The sequence below is a fragment of the Tenrec ecaudatus genome, chromosome 6 (genome assembly GCF_050624435.1).
Source record: "Tenrec ecaudatus isolate mTenEca1 chromosome 6, mTenEca1.hap1, whole genome shotgun sequence".
In the NCBI taxonomy this organism is placed as follows: Eukaryota; Metazoa; Chordata; class Mammalia; order Afrosoricida; family Tenrecidae; genus Tenrec; species Tenrec ecaudatus.
Window position 1 is genome coordinate 56,093,716 of NC_134535.1, and position 17,121 is coordinate 56,110,836.

The following is a 17,121-nucleotide window of genomic DNA, read 5'->3' on the forward strand; positions in this document are numbered from 1 at the left end:
ATAAGTTTGAATATGCACAAAAATAATAGAAGCTATGAGAAAACAATTTCAAAGAAGCATGCTTACAAAACTGTATTTTCTTCCTTTCTTGACTTACTTCCCTTGATCCTTTCAATTCTTTAGAAGCTGATTATGAATAAGTATTACTTTTTAGTTGGAGGCTAATTGGAAAGTTATGGTTTGTTGATGTGGAAAAATATGAAAGGAATCGAATAAAGGAAGTGATACAGATTAAATAGCAATTAGTCCAAAACATAAATGTGTGAACTTTCCAACTATAATATGAATGATTATATATGTCATCAAATAAAATTCAACGTGACGAATGGTCATTACTAAGGATCTTGTTAATCATTTTACTTACCATATATTTTTAAGTATTTGCCTAAAAATTCAGTATACAGTGGTTAGAAACATTGCCAAAGTTAAGACAGACCTTTGACTACAATCATTGAAATGAAGATACATTGTAACAGGTTGTCCAGGATGATAATCTTTGGAGTAAAAAAAGAAACTTATCTCTACTGTTTTTTTCTTATCATTTATTCTTTTTTCAAATGAGCTGAAATATTTATAACAAGTCTGATCTGCCTCTTTTTCCTCTTGAATGCAATCATCAAATAGATTATATGTACTGCCATTCCAATTTTATTAGGTTCATTTTGTATGACTCTGGATTTTTGGTTCAAATTCTTTTATTGAAAGCAGCAGCCTTATCATTTTATTTTATTCAAGAATAGAAAGACCATCATTTTACAGAGTTGGCAGCTTTTCTGCTTGAGAGATTCTGTAATTTACTTGGCTACTCTAATAGGGTTATATTTCATATGTGCTGAATACACCCTCTATGCTTGTGTTACTCCTGAGAGAACCCGCAGATAAAATAAAGTGGTTTATTGCATAAGAGATGGCAATTGCATTGACCATTAACCTCAATAGCTTGCAAAGGCTACAGAGAAGCTTATAAAACACTTTGCAGTCAACTTTAAAGTGGTACAAGATGTTTGTTCAAGCCGAAGCACTGACATAAAAGAAAAGTCTTACAGTCTCCCTCCTACCGACTAGTGCTAACATCACAAACGAGTGTACTTTGTGTTTCTATATAGAAAGGGAAGCCTTGGTATGTGTAGGTTTTCCTAAGGGATTTTATTTTACACATTCAGATGAAGTATTTATGCATAATACGAATCCATATAACATAACATTTTATCATATTCTTACAGAAAGAACAAATACATTTCATCCAAATATTGAATTGCTTATTTAAAGTTTTAGTGCAATTACATTAAAAATGCATAGATACATAGATTCTTTATATTACTGGAAAGTCACATAATTGTGACCAAAAATTGTCATCCAATAAACATATTTATGCTATTTATATAAGAAAACAACTTTAAATAATTTTAAAGCATAAAAGAAAACTATTTTAAATCATTTTTCTAGATCACTAGTGTCTATTTAATCTCTACTCCAAAAGCAAAGTCTGAGATTATGTTTTAATTACTTAACAAGAACACTTAACAGAAATTTCAAATGGAATTTTATAAAGTACATTTTTTATAGTATAGTGCATTTGCGTATTTGCTTTTACTGCTTCATTAAAATAGCCTTTTAAATAAATAAGTAATATTTAAACATTAATTATTTCCAGAAATCCTTAGTAAAGTAGATGTAATAAGTAATAGAGGTTTGAAAACGAGATGATTGAAATCAAATGAGAAACGAGTCATGTCCTGTGAAGGAGTCACTATACAGAACCACTAGTGCTGCATTGTGCCAGGTTTTGCCCCACAAGGAAATAGAAAATTTTCTGTGATAGCTTTTCACCAGAATTATGAATGCTCATATAGTTAGAAGGCATACAATCATGTATATAATGGATTCTTTACACTACTTTTTAGGGAAAAAAACATGGAATTTGACAATGATTTAGAGATAAAAAGTGGGACATAAATAAGTAAACAAACACCCTATACTTCCTCTTAATATAATCTTCAAAATAAAATACCTCAAAAATGACAAATAGAAAGGAAAAAACAAAAAATGGGGAACTAATGTTTCACTTGCCTTTCGTACATTTACCAATATTTAGCACAAAGTCTTGAATTTTAAAAGCTACTTTTGGAATAGAATATAAGAATTTGGTATAGCTCTCTGAGAGGATGTGGCTCCTGAGATCATGGCAGTCCAGGAGGTGAGCACTGGTGTGATTTATCTTGTCTGATGACTCTTTAATTTTACCCCTCAATTACACAACCTCCCCTTGGACCCATTCGATTGTGGGAACTGGTACCCCACATACTTTATTGAAGTAGGATCTATATACAATAAATTTAGCACATCTAAAACAAAAAAGAGTTTGGTACTAATATTTTTGTGTGTGGAATTAAGATCCTGACTATTCATTTAAGAAAAGGCTTTATCTTATTTGTCAATAACATCTACTCAATCTTCAGAAAGGGATGATAAGGGGAAAAATCAGATTGTATGAATCTTAATACAATTGAATGGTTAAATTGTATATGTGAAGTATACACCCAATTAAACTATTTTTTAAAAAGAACAACAAAAAAAGTTATTCTCCAGCCTTATTTATACATAAACAAAAATAAATACCCTATATATATGATCTGTCCTTTATGGAACTTTGGGAATTTAATGGAAATATTCTATAATGAGGAGAAAACTATAGACAGAATAATTACTCAAGTTACATCCAAACATAAACTCTATGATGGCAACATATTTTTATGGTATGCTGTTGAAGTTTTGGTGAACAGTTTCTACCAAATGACAGGTGCTCAATAAATATTTAAGGAATAAATTAATAAGTTGAATCCCATGGAAGAAGCACACTAGCCTGTGTAATCATGCGGTGCTGAAGGGATCAGTTACCAGACACCAAAGAACAAAACTCATATCATTGTGTGCTCACCTCCCTGATACAATCACTGAAGACAAATGGGTGCATAAGCAACTGTGGAGAAGAAAGCTGATGGTGCCTGGTTATCAAAAGATATAGCATCTGGGATCTTAAAGGCTTGAAGGTAAACAAGTGGTCATCTACCTCTGAAGCAACAAAGCCCACATGGTAGAAGCACACCAGCCTGTGCGATCACGAGGTGTCAAAGAGATCAGGTATCAGGGATCATCAGAACAAAAAATCATATCATAGTGAATGGGGCAGGGCGGGGAATGCGGAGTGGAGACCAAAAGCCCATTTGTAGACCACTGGACATCCCCTTACAGAAAGGTCTTGGGGAGGAGATGAACCAGGCAGAGTGCGATGTAGCAATGATGAAACATACAACTTTCCTCTAGTTCCTAAATGCTTCCTCCTCCCCCACTATCATGATCCCAATTCTACCTCACAAATCTGGCTAGACCAGAAGATGTACACTAGAACAGACAGAAACTGGAAACATAGAATCCAGGGCGGATGATCCCTTCAGGACCAGTAGTGTGAGTGGCGATACTAGGAGGGTGGAAGGAGGGTGGCTTGGAAAAGGGGAACTGATAACAAGGATCTACATATGCCCTCCTCCCTGGGGGATGGACATCAGAACCGTGGGTGAAGGGAGATGTCGGACAGGGCAAGATATGACAAAAGTATAATTTATAAATTATCAAGGGTTCATGAGGGAGGGGGTTTCAGGGAGGGAGAGGAAAACTGAGGACCTAATGCCAGGGGCTTAAGTGGAGACCAAGTGTTTTAAGAATGATGAGGGCAATGAACATAAAAATGTGCTTTACACAATGGATGTATGTATGGATCGTGATAAGAGCTGTATGAGCCCCCAATGAAACGATTACAAAAAAAGATAGAGAAAAGATATATATCCCAACTGACAAGCCAGAGACTAGAAAACTAAGGGTATTTTTTAAAGGGGACAGTCTCAATCAATTCTCTTATTAATTCCCATATATAAAGCACTGTCTCATCTGAGTTTTGTATGAGAGCTCAATTTCTGAGCATTGCGATTGGGGAAGGCTGGGAGCCTAAGAAAGATGAAGCTATCTACTCCTGTAGAGATGGAAAGTCTCACAACCACAGGAGCAATTTTAACCTGGCCTAGAGGTTGGCAGAGAGTGTGTTTTTCGAGATGGTTTAAAATAGACTCCCCAGTGGCATAATCAGTTATACATCAGGCTACTAACCCTAGTTGGTTTCTCCGATGAAGCTTTCTGCTCCCATCAAAATTTACAGCCTCAAAAACACACAGCGGTAATAGTACCCTGTCCCTTTATTTCTTTCAGTAAGCACCTGCTTGTCTACAGGTTTTGTTTGTTTGTTTGTTTGCTTGCTTGTTTGTTTTTGGTTATGGTTTGTAGTGTGAATATCCATTTGAGTATTCCCATAGATTCAGCTTCTATTGAGTTCTTTCATACCATTGACTGGCAATGTGAATAGCTCTGATCTCAGACAGAGTGTGCTAGAAAGTAGATTACTGCTTCTCTATCTAGTGCAGGGCAATCTAACACTCCGGGATTTGCCTGCGAATGTCCTTGAGGTCCATTGGGAGATTGGGTGGCATACTCAGAGTGAAACCCTGACTACCGCGACTGGAAACTCCTCAAACAATCTCAAAGGCAATTCCTACCTTCAAATACACACACACACACACATACACACACACAAATATACATATATACACATCTATATACCTACATATATACACACACATGTATATACACACACATATATACACATATATCCTAATTATACTCTCATTTCCTGATTTTATAGTCCATCTGCAATTGTGATGTCTTGATCTGCATCCAATTATAATTTTGTGACATTTCCTTTGCTCTCCATGCTTTATTGAAGTGGCCTCATGATTGTACATCCTTACATATCATTAAGCCCTCATGATAATGGTTTCATTTTGTTATGAATATCAAATTTATAATTACATAACAAAATATGGACATATATATGACATATCTATGATTAAATCTATATGATTATATAAGTATCTATATATTATCTATGTAAGTATCTATATATTATCTACATTTTATCTAATTATCTGCATAAGTATCTATGACAGAAAATTTGTATTTTGACATAAAACTTGAAAGCAAATGTATCAGATAGGAAAATAGACTTAATGTGATCACAGGAATGAAAAATACTTCATGAATATAAAAAGTTACAGCCAGAAAGAAAAATTTTCTCAGTTCTGGTAGTCACAGTAAATCACATGCCTGAATAGCAGAAGCATGGCTCTCCTCCAGACATGCTTTCTCTGGTGAAGGACTTAGAGGCAAGGGTACACTGTGGCTGCTGAGGCGTGAGAACTTTGCTCCTTGAATTACCGAGCATCCACATCAGCCCATCAGGAATTAAAAATGGTAGAAAGATGACCATTGTCTGTTATATCAGTTGGACCAGAAATTACAAAACAACTCTTACTTGTGCTTTGTGCACTGTAACTTTTATTTATTAGCAACAAGATAGCCCTGTTTCTGCTGTCCTTCGTTTACACTACAAGATCATGCAGTGCTGTGAATTGGTATATTGCTTTGTTTTCTTTTTGCACAAATCAATTTGACACAAAAGACACAATTTTGTGTAAATCATATTTTATATGGCTTGTTCAAAACACATTAATACATATGAATATATCTATATATATATAAATAATTGGGTGTAGATTTGCAGAACAAATGATCAGTTTTACAATCAAACTTCCCAATGTCCTGTTATTTTACCCATGATCTTCCCGAATATTGTCTTTTCTATTGCCAATTAACAGATCCTACATAGTAGCCCAACTACTTGTCTGTCGGTTTGTCTTACTGTGGTGTCGTCTGTGTTGCCGTAATGCTGGAAGGTATGCAATTTGGTATTTAAAATGCAAGCAGAGCCACACAAAGTGAACAGGTGTCTGCAGAGCTTCCAGACTAAGACCAGACTAGCAAGAAGGGGGTCGTCCATCTACTTGGCTAAAAAAATGGGCTGAAACATCAGAACAGCTGTGAGGACAGTGTAAGACCTGGTTGTGTTTGGTTTTGTTGTACGTATGGTCAGCATGAGTCGGAAATGAATGGATAGCACTTAAAACAATACCCTCTATCCCAGGTGGCCTCAAACTACGGCCCGCGGGCCACATTGGCCCACTGAGAACATTTATCCAGCCTGCCAGGTGTTTTTGCTCCATTTGTTTTTGTTTTTTACTTCAAAATAAGATATGTGCAGTGTGCATAGGAGTTTGTTCATAGATTTTGTTTTTGCTTTTTAAACTATAGTCCGGCCCTCCAATGAGTCTGAGGCACAGTGAACTGATCCCCTGTTTAAAAAGTTTGAGGAGCCCTGCTCTAGCCTGTAAAAATGCCTTTCATCTCTTTCCTTCTTACATCTGTGTGTTATTCCTTGTAGACTAGAGAAACAAATCCATATAACTCATATGTGTATAAGAATTTTCTATAAAGGGAAATTATACATTAAGAAAGCATCCCAACCCAGTCCAGTGCAAGCCCATAAGTCTGATATTAACCCATATGCCCAATACCAGTCTATAAAGTCCTCTTCATACTCACAAATACATTCAATGGTGCCAAATTCAGGACAATCACAGGCCAGTGGGTAGAAAGTGTTTGGGTCCACTGGCCTTGTAAGCATCTCAGCACTGGCAGGGGTCTCTACGTGGCTTCTCCGGTTTCAGAGGTCTGGATGCATCAGGGCAGGTGCATGTGGCTTCTCTGGATCAGGGCACTAGCATAGTCCCATGTGTCTTATCAGCTGCAATGTCTCCCAGGGAATGTCTTCAGAATCTCTCCTGCCGCAAAGGAGGGAAAATCAGATTTCCCAGAATTCTCAGGAGAGAGCCATGCCCACACCGAGGCCTCATTGGCTATGATCTGATTGACAGACTAGGCTCCACCCCACACTCTTAATCCTCAGATTGACAGATTATTATATCACTACCGCACTCTGGAAGGTATGAATGTCTGTCTCTTTTAGTGAGACTTTTTTTCTTAACTATAATAATGGCAGCGGTATTCAGATATTATGTCAACTAGACACTCCTGGCAAAAGGTGGAGTTCAACTAGTCAATGAAGTTGTAGCTTGAGGAATCCTCCTGAGGGTGTGGCCTTCTTAAAAGAGTAGGGGAAACTTGGGGCCTCGCTTGCTCTGTCCCTCTTCTCCCCTGTTTGCTGGAACTGTGCTTGCCTCTGTGGGGTGGTTCTAGGTGAGCATCCTGGCCCTGGGAGCTGTTGACATTCTGCCATGGACCCACTGACCTTGCATCCATGTGGCTCTGTACCTACCAGACGAGGTTCTTCTTGCTTCCTGCTTCAGTTTTAGACATCACTGGTCTACAGCTACTTGAGTCTGAAGAAGGACTTATGGACTAGCATCAGATTTATGGACTTGAGTTGGACTGGGCTAAGATGCATTCTTGATACATAATTATTTTTTATATAAATGTCTTTTTTATACACAGAGGAGTGTCATTAGATTTGTTTCTCTAGACAACCAGCCTAACACAGTGACCTTCTATTATATATATATAATATGTTTACTATCGTGTCTGTAGGTTTTCATATAGTGAAAAGTCCTCCTACTTTGTTATTACCCATTATTAGTGATTTGCTTATCTAGAGTCTCTTTCAATATAAAGTTGGTTGTTAGTTTTTACATCTATTTATAGAAAAATGTTGGGACCTGAATTGGAGGTACATTATCTTTATAATGCTTGGGTAGTAATGACATTTTCACAATGTTAAGTCTTTCTGTCCATGACATAGTCTTCCATTGATGTATGTCCCTTGGTTTTCAGTAATAACAATTGATAGATTTCTTTGCAAAAAGGTTTTGTTTCTCTGCTTAGGTTTATTCCCAAGTATTTAGCTTTTTGACTGTTATAAATGGTCTTATCTTCTTGCTTTCTTTTTCTTTTTTTTCTTTCTTCATTTATTTATTTTCTTGCTTTCTTTTTCAGAGGACTCCTTGGTATTATTTTGGGCAGTTATTTGTTTCTGTCTTTGTCTTGCCTTTGTTCTATTTAAGACTTAATAAAATGAGTGTCTCTAAAATACATATCAAATTGGGGGCAACTTTTCCTGCTAAAAGAGTTTAAATTTTAAAGGTACAAAGATAAGAAGATAATGTGTATAAGGTTAAATTGTATAAAAGTTACATAATGGAATTATTAGATAAAAAGTTCTATAAGCATGATTAAAATATTTGAACATGAAATTAAGCTTAAATAAATAACATATGAACAAAAGGATATAAGAAAATAACCTCTAGCTTTTTACTATAGTTTTGAGATTAAAACAAAAGCGGTCATGTAGTAGTCATCTGGAACAATATTTTTGTTAGCACAAAGAATGAAACAGCACAAAACACTTTAAAAAGTCAGCAGTGGGAAGGCATTGCAAACAAAAAAAGAAATGAAAAAGTCAGAGAAAACTTAAAGATCACTTTTTCCCTACCCCTCTTCACGCTCCTTCCAGCACCTTGCTGCCACACCCTCCCCCGCTGGGCAATGCACCTAAGTGGCTGTGTACCTTGTGCATGGGCGCAGACTCAACAGTCACAATTGCAGTGGCAGATGCCTTAAAGACTATTTTAGCTTCAGATCCAACATGCAAGAGCTTGCAAATTGTCATTCCTGTTTTTACGTGGAAAACACGTTTAAATATTGTAAAACCAATGGCCTGGTTTTTGTTCGTTTATTTTACCTATCACATTACAGAGGTAACGGTACAAATCACCACCCTGAAATTTGGAAACACAGTCAAATTCAGCTTTTCAAAGTTCAGATCTATTTATCTGGAGCAGATGTCACTGGTAATAAAAATATTTAAATGTTAATTTCTGTAGGTTAAATATGAAATTGCTTGAGAATGAAATTTCTGCTGAAGAGCTATAGAGGATTGATTCTCAAATATTTATGTATTTCTCTCATAAAACTATCCAGTTCGCATGGTTAATATATTTATAAAGCACCCTCTCAAAGACTTGGAAAGAAATATAGAAGAATAGCCATTGTGGATTTAACAAAAGCATCTTGATAACAAAGTCCTGTTTTCCATGGCAAAGGAATTTAGTAAAGACATATGCCATCCAGTGGGAAAAAGAGAGAAACAAAGAGAAGGGAGAAAAAAAACTGGTAAAAATAAAGTTTGAGGCACATGTCCACCAAAATATGAGAAAAATCCTTTCTCAGAATTCACTACCTCACTAACAGGGTTGGATTAAGAAGAATGTAATATATTTTATGAGCAACTCAATAGAAATTTGAAATTTATGGCACTTATGCCATACTAAATATTAAACATAGTCCAACTCAGCAAAACAACATAAATCCTCACACTGAAGGCCCATTTTCTTCCATCTCTTTTACCAGATACATTATGCCTACTTATCAGCAATAGCAAAATCAGTAAAGTTCTGTTAGTCAAAAGAAACGAAATAAGCATCAGAATCAAATTGAGATATACCAAAATGATAGAATTATCTAATTCATAATGAGGATTTCAATTCTCTTCTTTATCTAATAGAACTCTAAGAAGCAATGTCTTTTAGAAATCTTACAGAGGAACCCTGTCCAGTGTGCTACTAAATGCCTTTGACATGAGTACAGATCAGAGGGCTTCGTGTACAACACAGTCAAATGTCACTTGGCCCTGCCATTCCTGCTATCATTATTAAAGCGGAGCCCATTCTCACAACCGGTGTAACCATCAAAAACACTTTTTCATTTAACTTACCATTTACTTTGCCAATCATGATATCTGTAAGATAGTTGAGAGGTGCCAGAGACCAAATCAGACAAATTTGGGCAAATAGGCTTTATTGGGGAGAAGAACCCAACCTGGGAAAAGTCCCACAGTCCAGTGTCTGGGCCGAGAGAGTCGCACTCTGGGCTACAGGGGTGGTGTTTATATAGCCAGGGAACATGTGACTGGGCTGTCTTAAGTCCATATAAGGTAAAGTAGTCAGGGATCGGAAGATACAGGTATGTCCGGGTTTCTAGAATATAAAGTGTCTTCCTGGTTCTGGGTGTATTCATGCCGGGTGCAGAAGGGTGAGCCGAGAACAAAGCAGGCACTGAGCCAAATGGGCCGTGAACAAAATGGGCTGTGAGCAGAATGCCATGAGTAAAAGAAAGAAAGAAAAAAAAACTGCTTTACATTAGCCAGCTTTGCTCAGCTCCGCAGGTGTGTGTGGGAGATTCAAGGCCACTCACTGCTAGTTGTTCTGGACAGCTCTGGTCAGCTCCACATGGGTGGGGGAGAGTCAAGGTCACTTGCTACTAGAAGCCGGCCTGATATCCATCCGACCAGACAATATCTTTCTCCAATGATCAGTGCTTCTTGATAATACGTAGACAATGTTTGCTACACTTACTCCTAAGGAACACTCTGATTATTCTTCTTCCAAGACAATTTGTGTCTTCTTCTGGCTACCTATTTGATTGCCAATGTTCTTTGCCAGCACCACAATTCAAATGCAAACTTGGCGGAGGGAACAGGCCTAGGGCCGACATTCTAACCCGTGGTTTGGGCAGCTGTAATGATAGAGGAAGCCGAAAACCCCTTTGAAGGATCCCTACTTGGAGTGAGTCCCTGAGGAAGCCCCACTGCTCACAGACTAGGAATGTGAACAGCCCTAGTATCAGATAAGGAGAATTGTTTGTAAAGATGTTCTTAGCAACTGTACTTAGAAAGAAATGTAACACCTTGCCATTAGGTTCCTCTTTGAACCTACTTTCAATTTATCCCAATTTTTAAAATCATTTGCTTTTACTTAGATTGAGGTCTTTCGCTGTTGTATTGTTTCACTGTTGCTAGGTCCTCACCCACACATCCCTTTTGGGTCCTTGTTTCATGTATTTTCCTGTATAGGAATCTAAGGTTTATGAAGACAGTAACTGAAAATTAATTACCTGGGGCCAGGGAAGAGGAGGGTGAGGGAAATGGGAAGTTAACAACAACAGGGACAAGATGGAAGAAAAAATTCCAAAGTTGATTATGGTAATTGCACAACCCTTCTTAATACAATTGATGGAGCGGTCAAATAGCATGATGCAGTCATTATGGCTTCTTTTAAAGTGATATGTTTGTTTTTAACACATTAAAATGTCTTAGATTTACCCACTGCAATATATTGTTTGATGTCTTGACTGTAGCTTCCTTGGGAATTGAGAGTTGATCTAAGTAAAATAAGATATTTTATAATATCTGTATTTATATCTATCATCTATCTACCTTTCATCTATCTACACACACACACACATACACACAGGAGAGCTTCACAACATTTGTGGGAAATTTATATTATATTTAAATTTCCTGTTTCTAAACCGTTTGAAGTCCCGTCGTTCATGTGTATGTGTGGCAGGGAGGGTCTATATATATATATAGACCATATGATATATGTGGTGAAAATAAGGAGTCCTGGTTGCATTATGGTTACGTGTTGTTCTGTGATCTGCGTGGTAGGCAGTTCAGAACCACCAGCAGCTCTGTGGGGGAAAACGACTAGGCTGTCTACTCTCACCAACAGTTACAGTTTTCAATGGACTAGGCTTTCAACTCCCATCCACAGGTACAGAGCATAGTGATCCCCGTGAGTGTGGGTGTTCAGTCAGAAATGCACCACTATGAGTCAGCATGGTGTGTTTTTTTGTCTGTTTGGGGAGAGAGAGGTGTGGCATCGGGCTCACCTCAAAGGGAGCCATTGGAAAGCTCCAGCTGCTCTTGTTTCAGAGGAGAATGAAGAGGCTCTCAACTTCTGTAAATATTGACTGTCTCCGAAGCCCACAGGACTCTCCCTGCCTTCTAGCCAATTACAACTTATAGCGCCCCTGTGGTGCCAGTAGAACTGACACTGGGTTTCTGAGATCTAACTCTCTACAAGCTAAGAGAGCTTTGCTTTTCTACTGCCAGAAACGAACAGGGGCAGATACATGAGGTCCTGTATAGTCCCTATGAATTGGAATCTACTGGCAGTGGGTTTGTTTGTTTTTATGTAGTGAAAATAAGTAATGATAGGTGTATCTATATAAGAATAGACATAGATCTATAGCGCTTCAGGCTGAGTCTGCAAGGAAAGGAACAAAATAGTAGGAAAGGGGTAAAAGTAATCATATGATTATTATCTGGGGATCTTAAGAGTTTGCCTTCTCAAAAAAATGTATTGCTTGAAAATAGCACTTATTTCTGAGAGAACAGAGTCAACTATAGAATCAAATCCTGTCTCCGAGTTGATTTAAATTCATGGCGGCTATACAGTAGAGAGAACTTCACAGAGGTTCCATGAGGTAAATAAGCGAGAAATAGGCTGCCACCTAGTTCTTCTGCAGAGTGGCCAGTGGCTTTGAACTAGCAAGCTCTCGGCTAGCAGGGTAGTGCTTAACTACTGTGTCACCACAGCTCCTTTGAGGAAGTATTTATTTTAAATAAGATTACAAATTTTAAGACATTTATTCTTTTTAAAAAATAATTTTTTGGGGTTCATACAGCTCTCATCACAATACTTAGATGCATCCATTGTGTCAAGTACATTTGTACACTTGGGAGATATGAAATGTAAGCATTTCAAGAGCTAGTAATATTTTAGAAAAGCAATCCACTCCATCTTAGTTTCTATAATTATAGTTTACAATATTTTTTTGCCAACTTGAAACTACCTACGTTTGGTTAAAGGAATCTTAAAGGCTTACTGTTTAAAGACTTGGATTCTAACTGAAAATTCTGTTCAAATTCACTAGCCCTTCTGTGGAAGAAAGCTGTGAGTGTCTGTTTTCATAAATAATTGTAACCTTGGAAAACCTAGTGGGGAGGAAATTCTACTCTACCCTCCAGGGCTGCTGTACATCAAAGTCACCTGCAGGCCATGGGTTTGGCTTTGGCGGTTTAGTCACAGCGGCGAAGCACTTGGGTGCTTGCTGAGAGGTCAGTGGCTCAAAGAAACTGCTGTTCTGAATCAGAAGGATGTGGCAGTCCATATCCATAAGGACAACCGCCTAGACGCATGACGGGGCCGTATGCCCCTGTCCTCTGTGAGCACGAATCAACTGGACAGCAACAGGATTGGTGTTTCGATAATGTCGTTTTAAATCCAAAATTCATTGCATTTTATTTTTATCTACAAGTTTCTTAAAAAAATGTATGAATATCAATATTAATTTGGATTGTGTTAAATAATTATGACATATTCAGGTGTTTAAATACTTAAAGTAATTTAAATAACCCAGCTAAATTTTAAAATATATGTTGAACTCAATTTCACATTTTTATATAAGCACTTAGTCTGTTTAAGTAAAATCTAGTCACTATTTTTAACACAGATTTTTCTTCTCAACTTGTTTTCCTCATGGATAAAGTTTCACTATGTTTTCTCAGCAGGAATATGAATAAACACTGTAATTAGTGCAAAAGAATCAATATTTGTTTTTTGTATTTACAAATTTTAACATGGATTACACGGGACAAAGGATGAATCTCATGCTACAGTATTTAGCCATTATAGAGCACTCAAAAAGTCCTTTTCTTAATGAGATTGAGGATCATAAAATTTCCAGCATAGAAAGATTCCTATGACAAAAATCAACACATTTTTCTAAGTTTTGTATTATATTTAGAATTAGGTTAAAATATATCCAATCTTAATGTGAGAATAATTTTTGTATACTGATGTTTACTGTAGTTTAAATAAACTTTTACTATAGTACTAATCCTTATTAAAGCAACTTTTTGAAAATTATGTTTAATATTAATATAAATTTATATTTTCTTTCCCACTGAAATTAACCTCTTAAGATATCTAAATTATCTAAAGTTTCAGATAAACTTATTTAATCCTATGTGTAAATTTTAAATGAACACCTAATTAGTAAGTGGCATAAAAAAGCACATGAAAATATCTAGCTGTTGAGTAATAACTCAGCATGGATGAAATTTTTTAAAGTGTAATTATAATCATTGTAAAATAACTTTAAGTCTTAGAATGGTTTTAGGCACTCTTAAGGAGATGTATATTGTGTATTGGCACTTCCTAAATGCCAATGAATATAAAAATAACAAATAATAACCCTCTTTATAATGAATCCTTAGAGAATATTTATTTCTTCTATGATGTATTTTTCACTGAAATATCAGAAATTGAACTATTCTTGGTAATTGGGTTTAAAATGGCTTAAGCTGAAATATCATTTGCATTTATCTAACAAAGAAAACACTTTCCACAAGCAATGTTACTCAGATTAACACAATTTAAAATGGTATGTTTCCAATAAATGTATGCCCCGCTATTGAAAATGTGGGTGCAGATGAGATATGACTGGAAAATTGCTTTGAAAGCTATAATATCTAAGTATGAGGTAATTTTGTTCTTACATGGCTCCAAAATATGCACTCATTTTCTACATGGTAGATTGCCCTTTTATTCTCGTTCCACATGGAACTAGAGAACTGATTTTTTTAAAATATGTGCAATCTTTCCTATTAACAATATGAATACAATGTCCCCATTTTTTATTTGGTCAATGCATATTTATTTTCAAGTGAAGCATAAATATATCTTCCACGCGAAAGTCTTCTCTTGACCCTAAGATTAAGTCACTTTGGTCATTATAGACTCTTATTCACCCATTCTCAACAATGTCTATTAATGTAATTGATTATTTTTATTATTTAATTATCTATTTTTCCATTGGACAGGTCATTTGAAGCATAGAATAGTGAATTCACAATAAAAAGCTGAAAGAGAAATTAATTAAAATAATCTTTCTAAAATTCACTGTACTGGTGGTCTACCATAAAGAACTAAACTTACTATAGGGACATTAAAATAAAATCTGCATTTTATCAAAAACATGCTATATATACATATATGTGTATATATATATATATATATATATATATATATATATATGTATTTTTAACCACCAAGTCTCTCTGGAGGAGACATGGTGGCTTAATAGTTATGCTTATGTGTTAGTCTGGATTGACTAGAGAAACAAATTCATAGACACTCATATGTATATAAGAAAGAGCTTTATAGACCAGAGCAATTCAATATTGAGATAACATCCCAGCCCAGTCCAGATCAAGTCCATAAATCCTGTATTAGCCCCTATGTACAATACCAATTTATAAATTCCAAAACACATACAATGATGCCAAATGCAGGAAGATCACAGGCCAGTGTGTGGAAGGTCTTGTGGATCCAGTGGTGGTGTGAGTATCTCAGCACAGGCAGGCGTCTCCACATGGCTCCTTTGGCTCCAGAGCTCCAGGAAAATTCCATGTGTCTTGGCAATGGAAATGTTTCACAGGAAGTGAGTGAGTGTCCCGCCTCCAGTGAGCTATTTCTCTCCTGAGTGTTTCCAAATGAGATCATTTGAGCTGTGGACTGATTGACAGGCAAACCCCACCCCTTCACTCACAAGACTCAAATTGACAGCAGATTATGTAACTACCACAGTTTGGGACTGCTAACTGCAAGGTCATCAGTTTGAAACCACCAGCAAATGTTCAGGAGGAAGATAAGGCTTTCTAGTACCATAAAGAGTTGCTGTCTTGGAAACTCACTGAGGCTATTCTATCCTGTGATTCCTTCAGTCAGAATCTACTCTGGGCAATGTTTTTTTTTATGAGACTTTAGGAGATTTTCTGAATCCCAGATAATTTTCCTCCAAAGTATTAAAAAATTTGGAAGGAGGTAATAGAGATGTTTGAATTTATTGGAGTGGAAGATATACAATCATTAACTACTCATGTAATTGAAAATTACTGGAAAGCACTGGGAGACGTAGATTATGTGCAGACATTTAAAGGATTGAAACTGAGATTTGAAAAACAAAGAGAAAGACAAGCTAATCCCAAACTTGACAGTATGCTCTCCATATTGAGGTATCCTAGGGATCGAAGAGATGCCAGGATACTAGAGGATGAAAACGAGATGTGGTTTAACACAGATGAAGATGACAACGAGGATGGAGAAGCTGTGGTGTCTCCATCTGACAAAACTAAAAACGATGACGATATTATGGATCCAAAAGTAAATTCATGGAAAGGGAGAAATTAAAAGAAAGTGAAGAAAAGGAGTTATTTCTGAAAACAAATATCCCCAGTCGGCAGAGCCCAAGTTTCAAGCGTTTTCTCCCTAGTGGGAGCCTGGCTCCCCGGGCTCCCACAGGTCCCCGGCTCCCCTGCCTCCCCTGGATCTGTCCCCCAAAATACATCTCAGACGGCAGCTATCACCACCAAGGGAGGCCTTGTGGGTCTGGTAGATTATCCTGACAATGATGAAGATGACGATGAGGATGAAGACAAGGAAGACACACTACCACTGTCAAAGAAAGCAAAATTCGAGTCTTAATAATGGCTATGCTCAAGTACCCGTTGAAAAAAATGATTCTTTGCTCCTTCTCCTGTCAAAACCCACAACAAAGCAGTGGGTTTTTTTGTGAATGCCTGTCACAGATCAGCTGTGTCCACTTGACTTCTGCTCATCAAGTGCCAATTCAGTGGAGCAGTAGGAGGGGGATAGTCTACCAGAGGGGATCAGATTTAAGCCTCTGAGCTCTCCAGCTTGGACTCCACATTGCCCTTTGCTCAGGGAAGGAAATGGACACAAAGAGCCAACAGGGCAGGTGTTGTAAGAGGAACTCTGGATTGACTGCTCAGTTGCTGCAATCAGAACATGCTTTCTTGGACCAAGGTTGAGACTCAGAAAAATGGCTTTTCTGCCACGATTCTTCAGGAGTTAAAGAATGCCAGCAGTTTCTTGATCTAAAGAGACTTGCCTTTGAAACCATACATTCTGAGCACTGTTGTTATGCTTCAACTGGTTTGGAAAACCTCTGTCGGGGAGGGGCGAAAGCTAAAGTTTCCTCTTTTTTATCTGTTCCCTTTGCACTTCCTACTGCAGATTTTTTTAAAGTGGGGATTTTTCCCGACTTGATTAAAGATTGGATGACTTCTAAATGTGGTCATTTGTGTCATATGCTGGTTTTTGGGTTTCCTTTCGTCCTGTTGGGATTTTGTCCATCCCTGAGTATTTGCAACTTGTCAAGTATATATATTTGGAACCATTAAAACTGCTTTGATGTAAAAAAATTGGAATGAAAATACAGAGATTGCAGTTTTTG

At 37.0% G+C, this 17,121-nt stretch overlaps 1 pseudogene; it reads left to right on the forward strand.

Annotated features, from left to right (window-relative positions):
* The first annotated feature begins 12,998 nt into the window (after nt 1-12,998).
* Nucleotides 12,999-16,349, forward strand: LOC142451406 (serine/threonine-protein phosphatase 4 regulatory subunit 3A pseudogene; annotated as a pseudogene).
* Nucleotides 16,350-17,121: the final 772 nt, after the last annotated feature.